Raw genomic sequence first — 10531 nt, 5'->3', positions numbered from 1 at the left:
GAAGACATTTCCTGTCTGATGAACACCTACCTGCCTAAGGAGAATACACAGCACGGTTCCCAGTGTGTGTGTGTGTGTACCCTCTGTCGTTGTATAATATCTGCCCATCTGAAATTGTTACTGTCTACTGTACCTGTGTTGTACCGCATCTCCAGTGTAGGGCCTAAGATTCGCCCTGGATTAACCTTTCAGTGGAGATGTTAGCCATAGTGTATTAGCTGATGCATGAACATAATTGTGACCTTTAACCTTCTACCACACAGTAGTGTCTGAATAAAAAAATATGTGAATGATAATGGTTAAAGATATACAGTGCCTTTGGCAAGTATTCAGACCCTTTAACTTTCTCCAAATTTTGTTAGGTCAATGCCTTGGTCAATGCCTTATTCTAAAATGTATTTTTTTAAATATATGAAAAAAAATCAACAATCTACAAACAATACCCCATAATGTCAAAAATATTACATTTACATAAGTATTCAGACCCTTTACTCAGTACTTTGTTGAAGCACCTTTGGCATCGATTACAGCCGCGAGTCTTCTTGGGTATGACGCTACAAGCTTGGCACACCTGTATTTGGGGAGTTTCACCCATTCTTCTCTGCAGATCCTCTCAAGCTCTGTCAGGATGGATGGGGAATGTTGCTGCACAGCTATTTTCAGGTCTCTCCAGGGATGTTTGATCAGGTTCTAGTCCGAGCTCTGGCTGGGCAACTCAAGGACATTCAGAGACTTGTCCCAAAGCCACTCCTTCGTTGTCTTGGCTGTGTGCTTAGGGTCGTTGTCCTGTTGGAAGGTGAAACTTCGCCCCAGTCTGAGGTGAGCCCTCTAGAGCAGGTTTTCATCAAGGATCTCTGTACTTGGCTCCGTTCATTTTTCACTCGATCCTGACTAGTTTCTCAGTCCCTGCCACTGAAAAACATCCCCACAGCATGATGCTGCCACCACCATGCTTCACCGTAGGGATGGTGCCAGGTTTCCTCAAGACGTAACGCTTGGCATTCAGGCCAAAGAGTTCAATCTTGGTTTCATCAATCAATCAATCAATCAAGTTTATTTTATATAGCCCTTCGTACATCAGCTAATATCTCGAAGTGCTGTACAGAGACCCAGCCTAAAACCCCAAACAGCTAGAATGCAGGTGTAGAAGCACGGTGGCTAGGAAAAACTCCCTAGAAAGGCCAAAACCTAGGAAGAAACCTAGAGAGGAACCAGGCTATGAGGGGTGGCCAGTCCTCTTCTGGCTGTGCCGGGTGGAGATTATAACAGAACTATGCCAAGATGTTCAAAAATGTTCATAAGTGACAAGCATGGTCAAATAATAATCATGAATAATATTGAGTTGGCTTTTCATAGCCGATCATTAAGAGTTGAAAAACAACAGGTCTGGGACAGGTGGCGGTTCCATAACCGCAGGCAGAACAGCAGCAAGGCCAGGCGGACTGGGGACAGCAAGGAGCCACCACGCCTGGCAGTCCCGACGTATGGTCCCAGGGCTCAGGTCCTCCGAGAGAAAGAAAGAGAGAAGGAGAAAATTAGAGAGAGCCAAGATTTTCAAAATGTTCATAAATGACAAGCATGGTCAAATAATAATCAGGAATAAATCTGTTGGCTTTTCATAGCCGATCATTAAGAGTTGAAAACAGCAGGTCTGGGACAGGTAGGGGTTCCGTAACCGCAGGCAGAACCGTTGAAACTGGAATAGCAGCAAGGCCATGCGGACTGGGGGCAGCAGGGAGTCGTCATGCCCGGTAGTCCTGACGTATGGTCCTAGGGCTCAGGTTCTCAGAGAGAGAAAGAAAGAGAGAACGAGAGAATTAGAGAAGGCATACTTAAATTCACACAGGACACTGGATAAGACAGGAGAAGTACTCCAGGTATAACCAACTGACCCTAGCCCCCCGACACAAACTACTGCAGCATAAATACTGGAGGCTGAGACAGGAGCGGTCAGGAGACACTGTGGCCCCATCCGAAGATACCCCCGGACAGGGCCAAATAGGAAGGATATAACCCCACCCACTTTGCCAAAGCACAGCCCCTGCACCACTGGAGGGATATCTTCAACCACCAACTTATAATCCTGAGACAAGGCCGAGTATAGCCAACAAAGATCTCCACCACAGCACAAACCAAGGGGGGGCGCCAACCCAGACAGGAAGATCACGTCAGTAACTCAACCCACTCAAGTGACGCACCCCTCCCAGGGACGGCATGAAAGAGCACCAGTAAGCCAGTGACTCAGCCCCTGTAACAGGGTTAGAGGCAGAGAATCCCAGTGGAGAGAGGGGAACCGGCCAGGCAGAGACAGCAAGGGCGGTTCGTTGCTCCAGAGCCTTTCCGTTCACCTTCACACTCCTGGGCCAGACTACACTCAATCATATGACCTACTGAAGAGATAAGTCTTCAGTAAAGACTTAAAGGTTGAGACCGAGTCTGCGTCTCTCACATGGGTATGCAGACTGTTCCATAAAAATGGAGATCTATAGGAGAAAGCCCTGCCTCCCGCTGTTTGCTTAGAAATTCTAGGGACAATTAGGAGGCCTGCGTCTTGTGACCGTAGCGTACGTATTGGTATGTACGGCAGGAGCAACTCGGAAAGATAGGTAGGAGCAAGCCCATGTAACCCTTTATAGGTTAACAGTAAAACCTTGAAATCAGCCCTTGCCTTAACAGGAAGCCAGTGTAGGGAAGCTAGCACTGGAGTAATATGATCAACTTTCTTGGTTCTAGTCAGGATTCTAGCAGCCGTATTTAGCACTAACTGAAGTTTATTTAGTGCTTTATCCGGGTAGCCGGAAAGTAGAGCATTGCAGTAGTCTAACCTAGAAGTAACAAATGCATGGATTAATTTTTCTGCATCATTTTTGGACAGAAAATTTCTGATTTTTGCAATGTTACGTAGATGGAAAAAAGCTGTCCTTGACACAGTCTTGATATGTTCGTCAAAAGAGAGATCAGGGTCAAGAGTAACGCCGAGGTCCTTCACAGTTTTATTTGAGACGACTTTACAACCATCAAGATGAATTGTCAGATTTAACAGAAGATCTCTTTGTTTCTTGGGACCTAGAACAAGCATCTCTGTTTTGTCCGAGTTTAAAAGTAGAAAGTGTTCAGCCATCCACTTCCTTATGTCTGAAACACAGGCTTCTAGCGAGGGCAATTTTGGGGCTTCACCATGTTTCATTGAAATGTACAGCTGTGTGTCATCCGCATAGCAGTGAAAGTTAACATTATGTTTTCGAATAACATCCCCAAGAGGTAAAATATATAGTGAAAACAATAGTGGTCCTAAAACGGAACCTTGAGGAACACCGAAATGCACAGTTGATTTGTCAGAGGACAAACCATTCACAGAGACAAACTGATATCTTTCCGACAGGTAAGATCTAAACCAGGCCAGAACTGGTCCGTGTAGACCAATTTGGGTTTCCAGTCTCTCCAAAAGAATGTGGTGATCGATGGTGTCAAAGGCAGCACTAAGGTCTAGTAGCACGAGGACAGATGCAGAGCCTCGGTCTGACGCCATTAAAAGGTCATTTACCACCTTCACAAGTGCAGTCTCAGTGCTATGATGGGGTCTAAAACCAGACTGAAGCATTTCGTATACATTATTTGTCTTCAGAAAGGCAGTGAGTTGCTGCGCAACAGCTTTTTCAAATTTTTTTGAGAGGAATGGAAGATTCGATATAGGCCGATAGTTTTTTATATTTTCCGGGTCAAGGTTTGGCTTTTTCAAGAGAGGCTTTATCACTGCCACTTTTAGTGAGTTTGGTACACATCCGGTGGATAGAGAGCTGTTTATTATGTTCAACATAGGAGGGCCAAGCACAGGAAGCAGCTCTTTCAGCAGTTTAGTAGGAATAGGATCCAGTATGCAGCTTGAAGGTTTAGAGGCCATGATTATTTTCATCATTGTGTCAAGAGATATAGTACTAAAACACTTAAGTGTCTCTCCCGATCCCAGGCCTTGGCAGAGCTGTGCAGATCCAGGACAGCTAAGCCCTGGAGGAATACGCAGATTCAAAGAGGAGTCCGTAATTTGCTTTCTAATGGTCATGATCTTTTCCTCAAAGAAGTTCATGAATTTATTACTGCTGAAGTGAAAGTCATCCTCTCTTGGGGAATGCTACTTTTTAGTTAGCTTTGCAACAGTATCAAAAATAAATTTTGGATTGTTCTTATTTTCCTCGATTAAGTTGGAAAAGTAGGATGATCGAGCAGCAGTGAGGGCTCTTCGGTACTGCACGGTACTGTCTTTCCAAGCTAGTCGGAAGACTTCCAGTTTGGTGTGGCGCCATTTCCGTTCCAATTTCCTGGAAGCTTGCTTCAAAGCTCGGGTATTTTCTGTATACCAGGGAGCTAGTTTCTTATGACAAATGTTTTTCGTTTTTAGGGGTGCAACTGCATCTAGGGTATTGCGCAAGGTTAAATTGAGTTCCTCAGTTAAGTGGTTAACTGATTTTTGTCCTCCGACGTCCTTGGGTAGGCAGAAGGAGTCTGGAAGAGCATCAAGGAATTTTTGTGTTGTCTGAGAATTTATAGCACGACTTTTGATGCTCCTTGGTTGGGGTCTGAGCAGATTATTTGTTGCGATTGCAAACGTAATAAAATGGTGGTCCGATAGTCCAGGATTATGTGGGAAAACATTAAGATCTACAACATTTATTCCATGGGACAAAACTAGGTCCAGAGTATGACTGTGGCAGTGAGTAGGTCCAGAGACATGTTGGACAAAACCCACTGAGTCGATGATGGCTCCGAAAGACTTTTGGAGTGGGTCTGTGGACTTCTCCATATGAATATTAAAATCACCAAAAATTAGAATATGATCTGCTATGACTACAAGGTCTGATAGGAATTCAGGGAACTCAGAGAGGAACGCTGTATATGGCCCAGGAGGCATGTAAACAGTAGCTATAAAAAGTGATTGAGTAGGCTGCATAGATTTCATGACTAGAAGCTCAAAAGACGAAAACGTCATTTTTTTTTTTGTAAATTGAAATTTGCTATCATAAATGTTAGCAACACCTCCGCCTTTGCGGGATGCACGGGGGATATGGTCACTAGTGTAACCAGGAGGTGAGGCCTCATTTAACACAGTAAATTCATCAGGCTTAAGCCATGTTTCAGTCAGGCCAATCACATCAAGATTATGATCAGTGATTAGTTCATTGACTATGACTGCCTTTGAAGTGAGGGATCTAACATTAAGTAACCCTATTTTGAGATGTGAGGTATCATGATCTCTTTCAATAATGGCAGGAATGGAGGAGGTCTTTATCCTAATAAGATTGCTAAGGCGAACACCGCCATGTTTAGTTTTGCCCAACCTAGGTCGAGGCACAGACACAGTCTCAATGGGTATGGGTATGGCTGAGCTGACTACACTGACTGTGCTATTGGCAGACTCCACTAAGCTGGCAGGTTGGCTAACAGCCTGCTGCCTGGCCTGCACCCTATTTCATTGTGGGGCTAAAGGAGTTAGAGCCCTATCTATGTTGGTAGATAAGATGAGAGCACCCCTCCAGCTAGGATGGAGTCCGTCACTCCTCAGCAGGTCAGGCTTGGTCCTGTTTGTGGGTGAGTCCCAGAAGGAGGGCCAATTATCTATAAATTCTATCTTTTGGGAGGGGCAGAAAACAGTTTTCAACCAGCGATTGAGTGCTGAGACTCTGCTGTAGAGCTCATCACTCCCCCTAACTGGGAGGGGGCCAGAGACAATTACTCGATGCCGAGACATCTTTCTAGCTGATTTACACGCTGAAGCTATGTTGCACTTGGTGACCTCTGACTGTTTCATCCTAACATCGTTGGTGCCGACGTGGATAACAATATCTCTATACTCTCTACACTCGCCAGATTTAGCTTTAGCCAGCACCATCTTTAGATTAGCCTTAACGTCGGTAGCCCTGCCCCCTGGTAAACAGTGTATGATCGCTGGGTGATTCGTTTTAAGTCTAATACTGCGGGTAATGGAGTCGCCAATGACTAGGGTTTTCAATTTGTCAGAGCTAATGGTTGGAGCCTTCGGCGTCTCAGACCCCGTAGCGGGAGGAGTAGAGACAAGAGAAGACTCAGCCTCAGACTCCGACTCGCTACATAATGGGGAAAACCGGTTGAAAGTTTCTGTCGGCTGAATGAGCGACACCAGTTGAGCATTCCTACAGCATTTCCCTCCAGAAGCTATGAGAAAGTTGTCCGGCTGCGGGGACTGTGCGGGGGGGTTTATACTAACGTTACTATCTGTACTTACTGGTGGCACAGACGCTGTTTCTTCCTTTCCTACACTGAAATTACCCTTGCCTAACGATTGCGTCTGAAGCTGGGCTTGCAGCACAGCTATTCTCGCCGTAAGGCGATCGTTCTCCTGTATATTATGAGTACAGCGACTGCAATTAGAAGACATCATGTTAATGTTACTACTTAGCTTCGGCTGTTGAAGGTGCTGACGAACCATGTCCAGATAAAGCGTCCGGAGTGAAAAAGTTGAATGAGGGAAAAACAAGTTGCGATGGAAAAACTAAAAATATAAACGGTAATTAAAAACAAAAACAAAACGTAAAGTTGGCAGCTAGCAAAGTAAAGTTGGCAGCAAAACGCACAGCAACAAAACGCACAGCAGACACGTCTGCAAATTCATCAGACCAGTGAATCTTGTTTCTCATGGTCTGAGAGTCTTTAGGTGCCTTTTGGTAAACTCCAAGCGGACTGTCATGTGCCTTTTACTGAGGAGTGGCTTCCGTCTGGCCACTGATTGGTGGAGTGCTGCAGAGATGGTTGTCCTTCTGGAAGGTTCTCCCATCTCCACAGAGGAATTTTAGAGCTCTGTCAGAGCGACCATCGGGTTCTTGGTCACCTCCCTGACCAAGGCCCTTCTCCCCCAATTGCTCAGTTTGGCTGGGCGGCCAGCTATAGGAAAAGTCTTGCTGGTTCCAAACTTCTTGCATTTAAGAATGATGGAGGCCACTGTATTCCTGGGGACCTTCAATGTTGCAGAAATGTTTTGGTACCCTTCCCCAGATCTGTGCCTCGACACATTCCTGTCTCGGAGCTCTACGGACAATTCCTTCGACCTCATGGCTTGGTTTTTGCACTGACAACTGTGGGACCTTATATAGACAGTTGTGTTCCTTTCCAAATCATGTCCAATCAATTGAATTTATCCCAGGTGGACTCCAATAGAGTTGTAGAAACATCTCAAGGATGGTCAATGGAAACAGGATGCACCTGAGTTCAATTTCTAGTCTCATAGCAAAGCGTCTGAATATTTATGTAAAGAAGGTTTTTCTGTTTTTTGAAGACATTTGCAAAAATGTCTGAAAAAGTGTTTTTACTTTGTCATTATGGGGTATTGTGTGTAGAATTCTGAGGATTATTATTTTTGAAATCCATTTTAGAATAAGGCTGTAATGTAACAAAATGTTGAAAAAGTAAAGGGGTCTGAATACCTTCCGAAGGCACTGTACTGACCTTGTAGGGCAGACACCTTCATCATGAAGAAAGTGAAGTTGTTCTCTAAAAACAGCTTCTAAACTTAACTGAACACTGGTCAATCGTATATGGGGGAAACAAGGAAAAGAGGAGAGGGATACCCGTAATTCACCTGTGACGATGACAAGCTGTGTTGGAGCGCTGCCAGACTTAGAGAAGAAGACCCCTAGAAGGCCAGAGTAACACCACGATGGATTCTGCTCCTTTGTTTACCATAAAAAAGTTGGAGCCTAGCCCCACCTCTCCTCTCCCCCTTATTGCTAGGCATCTCAGGGGGGAAAGCCTGGGAAACTATGACATCACTTTTTTTCAGGCACAAAGATCCATTGTGAAGCCCCCTTCAGTATTTCATTCTAAAGGGCCAGATTGGGAGCCGCTGCAAGTCTCCACACCAAACTGAGGCACAAGGGAAACAATATCCGCACCCAGGGATTCTGTCTGGGACTTGTCAGAGAAACAGAATCCGAATAATACTGTGAGAAAAAATATATATATAATAGAGCATTTTGGTATTTGAACATTCCCCCACTACATAATGAGGTTCATTCCTGTGGTGCGTAAACAAGTGGATCTCTCTGTAGAGACTTTTTATAATATGCTACATCATTAACTTCCTACGAAAAATGATATTTATTACAAATGTTCCCCAAAAGTGGTGCCTCTTCAAATGCAGCAACCTATCTCTGCTTTGGAATACTGTATGTACAATATGCTTAAAAAGCAAATAGCATACAATCCAGCAATATTACACCTTGGGATCAGTAGCTAAATAAACAACAGATTTCTGACATATTACACCACTGGGAAAAAGGAGAGTGTAGTCCTCTGTCAAAGTAAAGAGGTAGGAGTGTGAGAGTGAATACCCAACTTGACCTTTGACTGCTGGAGGTCAGAAGTCAGGGAGCTTGTCAGAGCTCTGAGATTGCAGAGAGGGAGATTAGCTGCCAGGAGAGCTCCTTCCCATAGTTCTCCTCTTAACTCCTCTCGCTCCCTCCATCCATCCATGGATGGCTTTGAATGGACATTACAGCCTTTCATATCACCAATAATCCCTGAGAAATGGCTGAAGCTCGGTGCACTTCCAGGCTCAGAGGGATCCCTAATGGGAGCTAGATACTGTCTCCAAATCAAATCAAATTGTATTAGTCACATGCGCCGAATACAACAGGTGTACCTTACAGTGAAATGCGTACTTAAGAGCACCTAACCAACAATGCAGTTTTAAAAAATACGGATAAAAATAAGAAATAAAAGTAACAAAAATACATAAAAGAAACATGTCTTGTAATGGTCACATTAATAGTCATTACAAAAGATGTACGTACCGTCGTACACTCCTCAGAAATCTGAAATATTTCCTGCATCACAAACTGGCGTGAAAGTTTTTATTTGATGGTGCACATCTGTCTCTCAGCTGCAGTGGGCTATGTATTGTTCTTTGTCACTGTTAAGTGAATTCAGGTCATTGAGTCACTGATTTAATTTATTGACCTTAGTGAGAGCTTCTCGGAACTCTGGCTAATGTAATCTGAGGCCTTGACTGAAATCCAAGGGGGAGGCCTATACTATAGTAATGATTTTCAGGAGTTTTCTGATAATAACCCTGATGCCAGATGTCTGCCAATGCTTACAATACAACTTTATTGTTCATGGTACAGTAAATAATGGAAATTTGTGTTCTGCTCTCATTACTCAACTCCCCCAGATGAGATGACACACGAACAGCTGAGAGGAGCCCTGTGTATGAAGATAAAAAGAGTGAGCACGTTTGTACATGAAGTACAAGTAAATACAGTGACATGACAAAACATCCAGTGCAACCAACTTGAATCAACCGTTTGTTTAATCACTTGTAAACCCTTTAAATTAGCTGATTCATATGAAACCAGAATTCATAGCATTCCTCCTTGGTTTTTATAACAAAGACATATACTTATTCATGCAATGTTTGTGTAACAGCTTAACTTTACGTCCCTCGCCCCGACCCGGGCGCGAACCAGGGACCCTCTGCACACATCAACCACAGTCACCCACGAAGCATCGTAACCCATCGCTCCACAAAAGCCGTGGCCCTTGCAGAGCAAGGGGAACCACTACTTTAAGGTCTCAGAGCGAGTGACGTCACCGATTGAAAGGCTATTAGCACGCACCACCGCTAACTAGATAGCCATTTCACATCCGTTACATTTGGTCAGTGCTACAATCCAGAAACTAAGTGCATATGTAATCATATTGACTTGAAAGATCCTGTACGTATAGAGGTTTATTAGCAAAGCTCTTCTAGCAGTCACTTATCCCTTTATGAGTAATACCACATTGAGAGAACCCGAGGAACACTCTCAACAAAGACCCTCTAAATCCCTAAGGGTTTTCCCTTCATCATACGAGATTGCTTAGAGCTCCCTTTCATGTTAGTGAATGTTAGTGAATAAGTGACACTGGAGACCAAGAGTATGCATTCTCAACTTCACTCAGAGTGGGAAAGTATAGTCAAAACACTGAGAATAGAGAAGTGTCAGAGGTTCAAATCAAATTGTATTGGTCACATACACATGGTTAGCAGATGTTAATGCGAGTGTAGCAAAATGCTTGTGCTTCTAGTTCCGACCATGCAGTAATATCTAACAAGTAATCTAACAATTTCACAACAACTAAGGAATGAATAAGAATCTGTACATAGAAATATATGGATGAGCGATGGCCGAACGGTATAGACAAGATGCAGTAGATGGTATAGAGTACAGTATATACATATGAGATGAGTAATGTAGGGTATGTAAACATTATATAAAGTGGCATTGTTTAAAGTGACTGTAACGATCTGGGTGTAGTGGGTGCGAAGTTCACTCTCTCCACCTGCCCATTACTCTCGGGGTGATAACCGGAGGTCAGGCTGACCGAGACCCCCAGACGCTCCATAAACGCCCTCCATACCCGGGACGTGAACTGGGGACCTCGATCAGAGACGATGTCCTCCGGCACCCCGTAGTGCCGGAAGACGTGGGTAAATAGCGCCTCCGCGGTCTGTAGGGCTGTA

The sequence above is a fragment of the Salvelinus fontinalis genome, chromosome 18, assembly GCF_029448725.1.
Source record: "Salvelinus fontinalis isolate EN_2023a chromosome 18, ASM2944872v1, whole genome shotgun sequence".
Classification (NCBI taxonomy): Eukaryota; Metazoa; Chordata; class Actinopteri; order Salmoniformes; family Salmonidae; genus Salvelinus; species Salvelinus fontinalis.
Note: the sequence above shows the minus strand (reverse complement) of the source record.